General features: G+C 42.5%; 1 non-coding gene across 1 annotated transcript; it reads left to right on the top strand.

The window, feature by feature from the left end:
- Positions 1-476: 476 nt before the first annotated feature.
- TRNAG-GCC (transfer RNA glycine (anticodon GCC)) lies at positions 477-548 on the top strand. The gene has a single exon. It is a non-coding gene; the product is annotated as a tRNA-Gly (tRNA).
- Positions 549-12,930: the final 12,382 nt, after the last annotated feature.

Below are 12,930 nucleotides of genomic sequence, written 5' to 3'. Positions count from 1 at the left end.
CAACAAACACGAAATTGAAGAGTTGGTTTTCAAAATACAAGTCTTTCCAACCCCAGAATCCCTACTTTCATCCTTATCCTTTGAAATGCCTTACCAAAATAGATAGCTTTTGTACGTGTATGTGTGTGCGCTCTCAGTCACGTCCGAATCTTTGCAACCCCATGGACTGTAGCCCTTCAGGCTCCTCTGTCCATGGAATATTCCAGGCAAGAATACTGGAGTGGGTTGTTTCTTCCTCCAGGCTATCTTCCCTGGATCAAACCCAAGTCTCCTGCATTGTAGGCAGATTCTTTATCACTACGCTATAGGAATTCCCACTATTAGTGCTATGAGCTATTAGACCCAAAGTCAATAATTCGAAACAAGATGCACTTATTATCTCACAGTTTTTTGTGGGCCAGAAATTCAGGGCTGGCTTATCTAGGTGGTTCTGACTGTGTCATGAGGAGACAGTCAAGATGTCAGCTGGAGGGACTTCCCTGGTGGTCCAGTGGCTAGGATGCCTCACTGCCAATGCAGGGGGCTGGGTTCAATCCCCAGCCAGGGAACTAGATCCCACGTGCTCCAACTAAAAGTTTGCATGCCACAAAGAAAGATGTGAAACAAGGACTGAAGATCCCTCATGCTACAATTAAGGCTCAGCAGTCAAGTCAGTTCAGCCACTCAGTCGTGTGCGACTTTTTGCAACCCCATGAACTGCAGCACACCAGGTCCATCAGCAACTCCCAGAGCTTGCTCAAACTCATGTCCATCGAGTTAGTGATGCCATTCAACCATCTTATCCTCTGTCATCCCCTTCTCCTCCTGCCTTCAATCTTTCCCAGCATCAGCGTCTTTTCCAATGAGTCAGTTCTTCGCATCAGGTGGCCAAAGTATTGGAATGTCAGCTTCAGCATCAGTCCTTCCAATGAATATTTCAGGACTGATTTCCTTTAGGATGGACTGGTTGGATCTCCTTGCAGTCCAAGGGACTCTCAAGAGTCTTGTCTAACACCACAGTTCAAAGTCACCCATTCTTCAGCGCTCAACTTTCTTTACAGTCCAACTTTCACATCCATGCACAACTACTGGAAAAACCATAGCTTTGACTAGACAGACCTTTGTTGGCAAAGTAATGTCTCTGCTTTTTAATATGCTGTCTAGGTTGGTCATAGCTTTTCTTCCAAGGAGCAAGTGTCTTTTAATTTCATGGCTACAGTCACCATCTGCAGTGATTTTGGAGCCCCAAAAAATAGTCTCTCACTGTTTCCATTGTTTCCCCATCTATTTGCCATGAGGTGATGGGACCAGATGCCATGATCTTAGTTTTCTGAATGTTGAGTCCAGGCAAATAAGTAAATATTTTTTCAAAAAGGTGTCAGCTGGGGCTACAGTTATCTACAGGTTTGACTGGGACTGAAGGATGTGTTTCCAGCTGTGACGGCTGGCAATTTGGTTGTTATAGTTCCTCTCCATCTAGACTGTGTCATAGGTTGCTTGAGTGTCCTTACAGCATGGTGACTAACTTTCCCCAAAGCATGCAGTTTGGCAGAGAAAGCATGTCAGGGGAGCTATCCTAGCTGCAGAAGCCACATAGAAACACTTCTGTCACATTTTATTAGCTATTAATAGAATTAAGATTGTCTACATTTAAGGGAAGGAAACTAGGCAGAGGAGAATGATGGACCTATTTTTGACCACTACACTTAGCAAATGAGAAAGAATTTGCAGCTCTGGTGTGAACTGCCTAGCCTTTGTTTAAAATGAACCAAAGGTTTCCAACACCTCTCGGTTTGAAATCAAAATCCTCAACATGACAGCAAGGCCAGGCCAGGCATGCCCCACACACTGCATGTCCCCAGCCTCAAAACAGGTCTCTCCCCTTTATGTTATATAGTAGTAGTAGTGTTAGTCACTCAGTCGAGTCCAACTCTTTGTGACTCCACGGACTGTAGCCCACCAGGCTCCTCTGTCCATGGAGATTCTCCAGGTGAGAATACTGGAGTGGGTTGCCGTTCCCTTCTCCAGGGGATCTGCCCAACCCGAGGACTGAACCCAGGTCTCCTGCATTGCAGGCAGATTCTTTACCATCTATACCTGGACTGTTTTCATTTCCTCTAAAATACTGCATTCCCAGCTGCCTAAAAGCCTCTCAGAGATGTTTCCCTGGCTCTCTATGCCCTCCTCCAACCTCTTTTGACTTGTTAACATTCACTCTTGGATCCTGGTTCAAAGGTTGCTTCTTCATCAAACTTTCCCTGATCCCTCAGACCACATCAAGTCTGGCCAGAAGCAGTTTATGAATCCTTGAGTTTTTTCTGAATGATACTTTTCACTTGCAATTATGGATGGAAGTGATCACTTGATCACTTTCTGACCAATGTTTAGTCTGTATTGAGACTGATGTTTTACTCACTGTTGCATCCCTAGCACTTTGCACAGTGCCAGGGAAGTAATGTGTGCTCAGTCACAAATGTGTCAAATAATAAGTGTCCAGACAATGCTCTCCTTGCAGCAGGAGGTATGCACACAGAGGTGGAACCATCTTTTTATAAATGTGTTTCAGGGGAGGTTTGAGCATCAGATCAGAGTTGACTGGATGACTTTTAAGGTTCTTTTCTTTCAGGGGAGTCTCTGAGATTCTATGAGTCTGTGATTCTAGGGTCCCCACTCACTGGGAGAAAACCCTGCCTCCTTGCATGACTCACCTATGGCCCAGGTATCAGGTCTCCTGGCTCCAAGGACACAACCCTCTCAAGAGGCAGCTAACTCCAGGTTCTTCTGGCAGCCTGGTACTCACATCAAGCACAGGGAGAAGCTATGTTGGAAACCTTGGGAGCAGCTGCCTGGGGGCTTTAGTGATTGGACCCTCTGTGGCTCCTTTAAGAAGTTTTACAAGGTTAAGGTTTGCTCTAAAAATAAGCTCACAAGGTTTTTTAAAAAGCTTCTAAAACCATATGTCCACAACAGCCATTTTTTGAAGGGCCAGTGAGCCTTTAAAAGCTTCAAAAGTCACTACTTGGCTTGCCTCCCACAGTGGAGAAAGTTCAATATGCAGTGTGCTTAAAAACAGACCTGCTTTTAAGTCTTCTAGAATCTGCACCTGAAACACTCTGCTCCCTATCAAAGGGGTTCAAAATGGAGATCAGTTTGTGTGAGGCTTGTTACCCCAGAGACTAGGTTCTTTCCACAGGAATCAAGTGCCCTAAATAACCACAAAATTTCCACTAGTTGCCTGTAGAGAGATTAGTTCAGGTTTTTCTTTCCTGGTCCCTCTTTCCTCCTATAGGTCTTGTCATATTATGGGGTGTTGTGGATTATTCAGTTAAGTGCATACACACAGATTCACAGGAACCATGGTGTGTTTAAGAAAATGTTCACCCAGATTCAGTGTCTATCAGATAACTGGTAGCAAAGGAGAAAGGAGAAAGGGCATTTATTTGTTAAATTGTTCTTAAATTCAGTATGTGGTACATAATAGGTAGGCAGTTATATATTTATAGATATAGAATACCTATATTTCAGGTGAGAAATACCTATATTTCTGTTTTTGATTCCTCAAAAAACTAAAAATCGACTTGCTATAAGATCCAGCAGTGACACTTCTGGGCATGTATCTGGCTGGACAAAACTCTAGCAGCTCTTTTCACAATAGCCGAAACATGGGAACGACCTAAATGTCCATCAACAGATGACTCGATAAAGAAGATGTGGTCCATATATATATAATGAAAAATTACTCAGCTGCCCCCAAAAGAAAAAACGAAATAATGTCATTTGTAGCAACATGGATGGACCTAGAGATTATCATATTAAACGAAGTCAGTCAGATAGAGAAATTCGAATGCCTTATGATATCACTTATATACGGAATCTCAAATATGACACAAATGAACTTATCTACGAAACAGTAACTAACTCACAGACAGAGAACAAGCTTTTGGTTGATAAGGGGGTGGGGTGGGGGAGGGCTGGATTGGGAGTTTGGGACTTGCAGATGCACACTCATATATAGAACAGACAAAAAACAAGGTCCTACTGTATAGCACAGGGAACTAGATTCAATATCTTGTACTAAACCATTATGGAAAACAGTATGAGAAAGAACATATATGTGTCTCTTTGCTGTATACCAGAAACTAACACAACATTCCAAAGCAATTATACTTTAACAAAAAAAGGAAAAGAAAAATAATATCTTCTCCCCAAAGACATTTTATAATTTGCAAGGGGGACTAGAGAGAAGCATGGGGTATGATGAACCATATTTCAAGCTCCTCGAATCCTTCAAGCTTCAGTAAGGGATCCCCTATTGACCCCTCTACATAATGAAAAAAATGGAGGCCCAGAGGGGTTAAGATTGATCCCACAGGACTACCAGCCTCCATGTACCCAGGCTCCTCATATTGGTATAAAAGGGTAGTATGATGGCTCTAGACATAGAGTATTGAGGTTTGACTCCCGACTTCACTACTTCCCAACTGTAAATCTTTGGGCAATTTTCTCCACCTCACAGAACTTCAGTTCTTTGTCTATAAAACAAAGATAACATCTACCATGTCATGTCCTACTCTTCTGGGACCCCATGGACTGTAGCCCACCAGGCTCCTCTGTCCATGGGATTTCCCAAGGGAAGAACACTGGAGTGGATTGCCATTTTCTTCTCCAGGGATCTTCCTGGCCCAGCGATTGAATCTGCATCTCCTACATTGCAGGTGGATCTGTTACTGCTTAGCCACTGGGGAAACCCAAAATAGCTACCACAGAGGGTGATTAAAGAGACAAACTGCAACAATCCATGTGAAACAAAACCATGTGAAATCCATGTGATGCTGTTATCAGCATCCCTGGAATATAGTATGCTTATAGCATATGTTACCTCGTGTGAGATGAGTACTTTATCCTGGGTGATAAAGTATTTCTTCCCTGTTTTGAGGGCAGAAAGTAATGAACAAAGAGCTCTTTTGGAAAGATTATAGCACTTAAAAGTATGAAACAGCTGTAGAACTGCAATGTCTCAGGTGTGTTCTGGATTACCATGGAGAGAAGAGATTCGCAGACTTGAGCATGTACCAGAATCTTCTGTGACACTTGATAAATCACAGCATGCTGGGTCTACCCCCAAAGTTTCTGATTTACTGGGTCTGGGTTATTTCCAATAAGTCCCCAGGTGAGGCTAATGCTGCTGGTCTAAGGACCACACTCTCAGAACCACTGTTCTAGAGATTAAGTAACAAATTCACAACGATCCTGCTGAGGGCCGTGCACATTCATTTTATGTCTCATCTCAAGAAGTCCTCCCAGAAGAACTCATAATTAACTACTTACTCACTTTCTCTTTAGAAATAAAGAAATTAACATGTGAGTTTGAGTAACTGGCCCTTTATGACATAGTCAGAGGTAGAGATGGGATGTAAATCCAAGTCCGATTGCCCCAAAGTCTGTTCATCCCCACTTAGCAAATGAGTAAACCAAGGCACCGAGCAGTTAAATCTTGCCTAGATCACCCATTTAAAGGTAGTTGAATTCATTTTCAAATCTAGACCTATCCGACCCCAAAGTCCAAGACCTTAACTCAAGCTGTGGTGCATAGCAGGCTATGTTAAAGGCTGTGCTCATTCTAGCATGTAGCCCAGCCCCTCATCCCCAGTGCATGATTTCCCTTTGTTCTTTCCTTTTTGCTTGACTTCTCTGGGTAATTGCCTCCTTTATCCAGGCCCTTGATTGGGTAGGCACAGTCTTCGTGGGGATTGAATGACCACAGAAGGAAAATAACTTAGAACAGGCAGTTCTTCATTCTTCCTCAGCTGGTGTTTTTCCTTCAGAGCCTGGAAAGAAATGTGGCCTCTGCACACTTTAAATTGGGCCATCAATTATTTGTGTCCTGAATATGCAGAGCTCATTAGGGCTACGTTGGCCACAGTAGAGCACCTGGGCTGAGAAAAGTAAACTTTCCTCAGCTATTTCAATCCATGCCGCCCCTCCGGAGTGGAACCCAGTCTGGGACTGCCAGGCTCTAATGCAACCAATTATTTCTGTCCTCAGTTACTAGGTCATAAATTCTGCCCTGGCACCAAGTCTCCGGTTTCTGGTGGAAGAAGGTTGGGTTTTAGGAACGACTCTACCTTCTTGCTGCAGAGTGGTGTGAAGCTCTGGTTAGGACTCTTGGACTTGAAGCCAGATTGTTGCTGGGACTTCATTATGGCCTGTCAGTAACCACTTGTCATATTTCCATCCTACTCCTCAGCTATCAAATGGGTCCAGTGCATCCCAAGTTTGCTCAAGTGACACTGTGTTTGAGAAAAGAGGTCAGGCATCTACATGGGGTCACTGGGAATATCTAGGTTTATCTGAAGGCCCTGGTGTGGTTTCCTAAAAGGAATGTTCAGGATCATTCCCAGGCTTCTTTCTGCTCAGGGGCCTTTGTACTCTTCAGAATGTTCTTCCTTCTGCTGTCTGCATACCTGGATTATTCTCACTCTTAGTTATCTACTCAAACTTGCCATTTTCCAAAGGGGCTTTCCCCAGCTCCTACCTCAAATCCCCCTTTCCTCTCTGTGCTCCAGTTACTCTCTGAAACATCACCCTCTTTTCAACCTCTTCAACCTGGAACACAATCTACACTTACCTTGTGTATTTCTTTGACTGCATTGTTGTTAAGTAATGATGTCACATGCTGCCAAGTTAATTTGTCTTTGTGGACATTTGAATGAGAATTTGCCTGTCCCCTCTATGAACCCCATGCCCCTGAAATTAGAAAGCTCACTCTTTAAATACAGGATTGGAAACTTCTCACCAAAGCAATTTGGGTCTTTCAAACCAAACAACCAAAACAAAGTGCAGAAGAGTGTTATGGGTGACACTGATTGAAAAATGTCTGTATTCATTAATTTAGTTTTATTGTTTTTAGTGGTGGTCATTAGATGTTATTAATTTGATCTCTTTTTTAAAAGGCAGGGAAAACAAAATGGAAAAAAAAAAAAGACAACCCCTGCTTTGAAGAAATGCAGTTAAAGGAGAGATGCACAGAGTAGCAGACAATTGCATAGCCATTTGCTAAGTTTGCCAGTCAAGGTAATAAAACTTCATAGAGGCTTGTGAGGTGAAGAAGGGCAGGAAAAAACAGCATGAATAAAGCCAGGGCTGAGAAATAGGACAGCATGTTCGGGACTTAAAAGTAGTTCAGTGTATGCTGAACGTGAGCAGAGGGGAATGAAGGGCTCACAAACCTCTCAAGCGCCTCTCCACCCCATTCTGACTCTGGGTTATGGATGTGCGATTCTTTGCCTGTCTGTCTGTCTGTAATCTCAATCCCAGAACCCAAGTCCCCAGGATCAAGCATGGTGCCTTTCCAGAATCAACATTCAGTTATCATCTTCTGAGTGAGCTTTGAATAAAGGGCCAGGTTCTCAGGGCAACAGAGGTGGTAGGTGGCAGACATATCTGCACAGTTGGAGACAGGGCCGAGAAAACTTGGGAGAGACAAAGGGATCCCACACACTTTGACGCATGTGTAGATATTTCACAAAGATTTGGACCAAAAATTTGGCCAAACTTTCACTGAAAGTGTGGGAAGAATAATCCTGGTTTTATAAGCCATAAACACATGTCATTAAAATATAATTATTAGCCAATAAAGGAAAATTAGAGTTATTTTATAATTTCCCCCAAATCTTATTATATATATAGTAGTATCTAGGTTCAGCTTCTACTTCAACTTAATGGTTTCGTAAATAAATGGCTAAAGGGAAAAAAAAAAATCCTTTGATAATGAAGTTTAAAATGCAGGATTTAAAATCAAATAGATTTCCTTTCTGAACAAAGTTTTGCCACATTCCAGATGACCTTAAACAATTAATTTAATCTCTTTGAACTTCAGATGTCCTCCCTATAAAAAGGGCTAAAATCACAAGTCTTATTGTGGCAATTAAATCATGTGTTTCAGTTATCTACTGCTGCCTGTCAAACCACCCCAAATTTAGTAGCTTCAAACAACAACTTACAACAGTCTCTCCCAGTTCTCTTAGTTGCCTGGATTTGGCCAAGCAGTTTTTGCTTACTGCCTCTCATGAATGGTAGTCAGATATTTGCTGGGGCCACAGTCACCTGAAGTTTCAACTGGACTAGATACCCAAGATGGGGCACTCGTACAGTTGGTGTTACCTGGGAGCTCAGCTAAGCTTCTGTTGATTGAAACACCTAACACGGACTTTCCACGTGGCAGGGAACAGAAACACACAACAACAGCAGAGCAACAGGGCTGGGTTCCAAGAAGGAGCATTCCTAGAACCAGCACTAACAAAGCTTCTTGCGCCCTTGTCCTGGCAGTCCCAGATCATCATTTCTGCAGATTCTGTCGGCCAAGTTAGTCACTGAAGCCAGACTAGATTCAAGGGGAAGATGGATCTGGACTTCAGCTCTTCACGTGAAGAGCAGAATGCAGGTACAGAGAGAGGAGTTTTGGGGGCAGCCACCTTTGGAGACTCACAAACACACAGTATATGACATACACATACATGGCATATCATAGACTTGGATGAACATCTGTTCTCTCCTCCCCATATTTATTGTGTCTCATTACTTTTCCAAAGTCCTTTTGATACATACTTTTAGAAAGTCAGAGCTAGGCAAAATGGCACTTTAAAGAAGATCTAAGAGATTCCTCTTTAATTTGACCTACAGGAAAAATGATGCCCAAAGGAAGGAAATACTAAACCCATGGCTTCTGTCCCTAGACTGCATCCCAGGTTCTTGACAAAACAGATCCTAAGTAAGTGTTTCTTCATGAAGCAAGTGGCTCTCCACATCATTTGACTAATTTTAAAGCATTGCCACATATACCCTCAAAAGCAAAGTGAGGCAGTGAGAATTTACCAGATTTTGGAATAATTAGATCTGTGTTAGAATTCTACCTCTTCTACTCACTTTATGATTCTAGGTGAATTGCTTATCTCCTCTGAGCTTCAGATTCCCTTAACTCTAAAAACAGTCTAATGAAGTATGGGTTTCCAAGGCATTATGAGTGCTGAAGTCATTAATCAAATAGCTGATATAAACCAAGTGTTCAGTATGTGGCAATCATGTTGGTACCCTGGGAGGTAGGCATTGTAGTCCCATTTTACAGGTCAGGAAACTGGACCTGGAAAAGAGTACGTGCTTTGCTTAGCACAAATAGCTAGCAAATACCATCTCTGAGACTTGAAAATCATCTTTGATTCAACCTTGGAAGCACCCTACTACTCCATCACTCCTACCCTCACTGTCCACATATTCATCCTTGGTATTCTACTCTAAGAAGCAGAGAGAAGATTCTGGGTAGCAACACTTGCTAAATTAATGATTACTTAGGACTGTTTTCCCACTAAGGGGAGGGAACTCTCCAAATCATAGTCTGCTCAGTAATTTATCACCTTTTCTAGCACTTTAGCATTTTTAAAGTTTCCATGTTTCTTTGATCTTTGATACCACATGAGACAGGAAAGGCCAAGATTATCATGTCTATTACATAGATGAGAAAATCAAACCTTACTTTTAGCAAAATGCCCATGGCTTCCCTTCCTACTCTGGGGAGAGTATGCTGATCACACTGTTTGCTATGAGGCAGAAAATTTAGAGGGAATAAGAAGATTGTGAGTACGGCTCTTTCATCCTCATTAAACTGGTGTCATGTCACCTTTTAAAAGACCAACCACAAACCTCATTGAAAACTGTGAGATTCCTGGAAGAGCACCATAAACAGAAGATAATCAGAACAAGGGTAAGACAAAAACCATGGGGCAAATGAAGGGAAACCAGATATATCCAAAGGACAGAATGGCTGACCCCTAAAGGAATCTTCACTTCCGAATCTGCTGGACCCCGGACCCATCCACTCACCCACCCCCTTTAATTGTTGACGACACTCTCCATGCAGATGTTGACATTTGCATCAGAACTCAACAAGGGGCCAGACACCTGGAAGAGGGCTAAACCCTATTGTGCATGGCACATGTTTTTAAAAAGTTATTTGAAAATATGTGTTCTAGATCCCATGAGAGAGTGACTTGAGAGTAAAAGAATTATTGTATTGCTTTTTGGGTAGCTTTCTTCTCAAATTGTCACCTTCTTCCCTACAATGAAGAAAACTCACTTGAGAAGCTTTCCTTCTCTGTTTCCTTCTCCTTCACTCTCCAGAGCAAGAGCCAAATAGCCAATACACTCTGATTTCCAAAAGATAACAAAGTGGAATGATGGCTGGGAAGGGGACTCTCTGGCCTGGGAGAAACCCAGCTTGTGTGCAGTGTTTCTGATCCCGGTCACCAGGCGGGCAGAAGACTCAGGGGACCAGCTCTACTCCTTTACTGGCTATTTGCAGGGGATACATGACATACTGTCTCTGAACTTCACTTTACTCAACAGTAAAATGAGGACACTCCCCAGAAGTGGGAAGACTCTTCTGTGATGCCAGGAAACATGCTTCATAAAATGTTCTCCATGTAAAGCTGTCACAGTGAACTTGGCAGGCTCACTCCTTTTTAACTTCATAGCTTGCTTTCTCTTCTCGCTGCAAAATTATACCCAGATATGCCCATGGAAGAAATGTACTGACCCAAAGACAATAACATCTTGAAAATGAACTCAAAAGGGATAAACAGAGGGGAGAAAAAGCCTTTCAAATGATGACAAGTGGAAAATCTTGAATTACTTTTTCTACTTTTTAAAATTACAGTTCACATTGGGGTAACCTATTGGAAAGAACACTGTTCTGGAATCCTGGACAAGGAGCTCTGCTGGCACTCACTGTGTGACCTTATGCAAGTCACTCTGTGAACCTCCCTCTTCTACAAAGTGGGGTCCCTAATGGGGAGTGTTTCATAAGAGAACACACTCTAGACACAGACATACTTAGCTTCAAATCACTTCCTCGGGCTTATTAGCCATATAACCTTGACCTCTCTAAAGTTTCCTTGTTTACTAGGAAGGTTTCCTTTGTTTACTAAACAAAGTTATTAAAAGTATCTATCTAATATGGTTATCCTGAGGATTAAACAAAATAAACTACATAATATATTTAGTAGCTTGCTTGGTGGACAGTCAGTACTGAAGAAAAGGAAGTTGCTATATTATTAGAACTATCATTATTATTATTAGTGTTATTGTTACTCTAAAACTGTTAGGAGTTCAAGAAAGTAAAGCTGTACCAAACTATCATTATTATTGTTAGTGTTATTGGGACTCTAAAGCTGTTAGGAGTTCAAGAAAGTAAAGGTCTCTCCTTCAGTTCTTGGTACTCTCTGAGGTCAGTCTCAGCAGGGGTGTGTGTTGAAAGGCCCATTCTCCCCAGGACCCACAGAAACACCACAGAGAGAGGGTGTCCATCCTGTCTGGCACACAACTTGGGAAGGGAAATGGAGCCCTCCTGTGCCCCCTCTCTGGAGTCTCATGTTTTCTTCCTGGCCCTGCCTGGCCTGGCCCAGGTCTGATAGCTGGAGCTGCTGTGCCCTGGGCTCACAACAGTCAAGCAGCCAGGAGGGAGAGGAAACCAGAATAAACATGTTTTGCAAGAGCAGAGCCGGTTTAAGTGAAAGCAATTCTAAATAAGGACAAGGCAGAGACTCAGACTGCCTAATGGCAGTTTCCTCCACATAGGGGTTTGCTGTGAAAAACCAAAGGTCAGACTGATAAGCTGGGGGTGCCTGCAACCAGGCTTGCAGGAAGCTCATGGCAGGAACCCCTAATTCAGTCAAGGGAGGTGGGTTCAGGGGAGGGAAATCCAAAGACCCAACCAGGATCCAAACTCAGCTACTCCATTGTGATGTAAGGTCTGTCCCTTCACCTTGCTGAACCTCAAATTCCCTATCTACATAAATTTTTTAAAAGAAGTAAAATCTGCTCTGGGTGTCCATGAAAAGTTAAAAAAAAAAAAAAGAAAATTAAAAGAAATAGTTAAGTAAAGGTGGTTACAAACTATAAAGTAGTTTGCAAAACTCAGAAGTTAATCAGTAGTAGGTTTTAATCCCAGCTCCATTGCCTGCAAGTCATGTGACCCTGGGCAAGTTAATCTGCTTGTTTGAAACAATTTTCTATGTTGTATGTTTCATACTCATCCTGGCCTAGTGATCTCAGAGGTCATCAAAGCAGCAAGGTTCGTGAAGTTGGCATATTAGTTTCTTGTGGCTTTTGTAACAAATTAACATCAATTGGGTGGCTTAAAACAAAAGAATTTTATTCTCTCATAGTTCTGGAGGCCAGAGGTCTGAAATCAGTTTCACTAATCCAAAATTGGGATGTCTGGGGATTCCAGAGGAAAATCTATTCCTACCTCTTTTATCTTCCTTGGCTTGTGGCCGCATCAACCTAGTCTCAACCTCTATGGTTACATTGCCTTAAAAAGCAGTGACATCACTTTGCTGACAAAGGTGCACATAGTCAAAGCTATGGTTTTTCCAGTAGTCATGTATGGATGTGAGAGATGGACCATAAAGAAGGATGAGCACAGAAGAATTGATGCTTTTGAACTGTGGTGCTGGAGAAGACTCTTGAGAGTCCCTTGGACAGCAAGATCAGTCCAGTCAATCCTAAAGGAAATCCACCCTGAATTTTTATTGGAAGGACTGATGCTGAAGCTGAAGCTCCACTACTTTGGCCACCTAATGCAAAGAGCTGATTCATTTGAAAAGTCCCTGATGCTGGGAAGATTGAGGGCAAAAGAAGCGGGTGGCAGAGGATGAGATGGTTAGATAGCATCACCAATTGAATGGACAGGAATTTGAGCAAACTCCATGAGATAATGGAAGACAGAGGAGCCTAGTGTGCTGTAGTCCATGGGGTCACAAAGAGTCAGACACGATGTAGAGACTGAACAAAAATGACACCAACTTCTGTGTGTAGTCAAATCCCCCTCTGCCTCCCTCTTACAAGAACACTTGTGATTGCATTTAGGGCCCACCTGAAATACCCAAAATATCCTCA

This window comes from Muntiacus reevesi, chromosome 1, assembly GCF_963930625.1.
Source record: "Muntiacus reevesi chromosome 1, mMunRee1.1, whole genome shotgun sequence".
Classification (NCBI taxonomy): Eukaryota; Metazoa; Chordata; class Mammalia; order Artiodactyla; family Cervidae; genus Muntiacus; species Muntiacus reevesi.
This window is presented reverse-complemented; position numbering and strand designations above follow the sequence as displayed.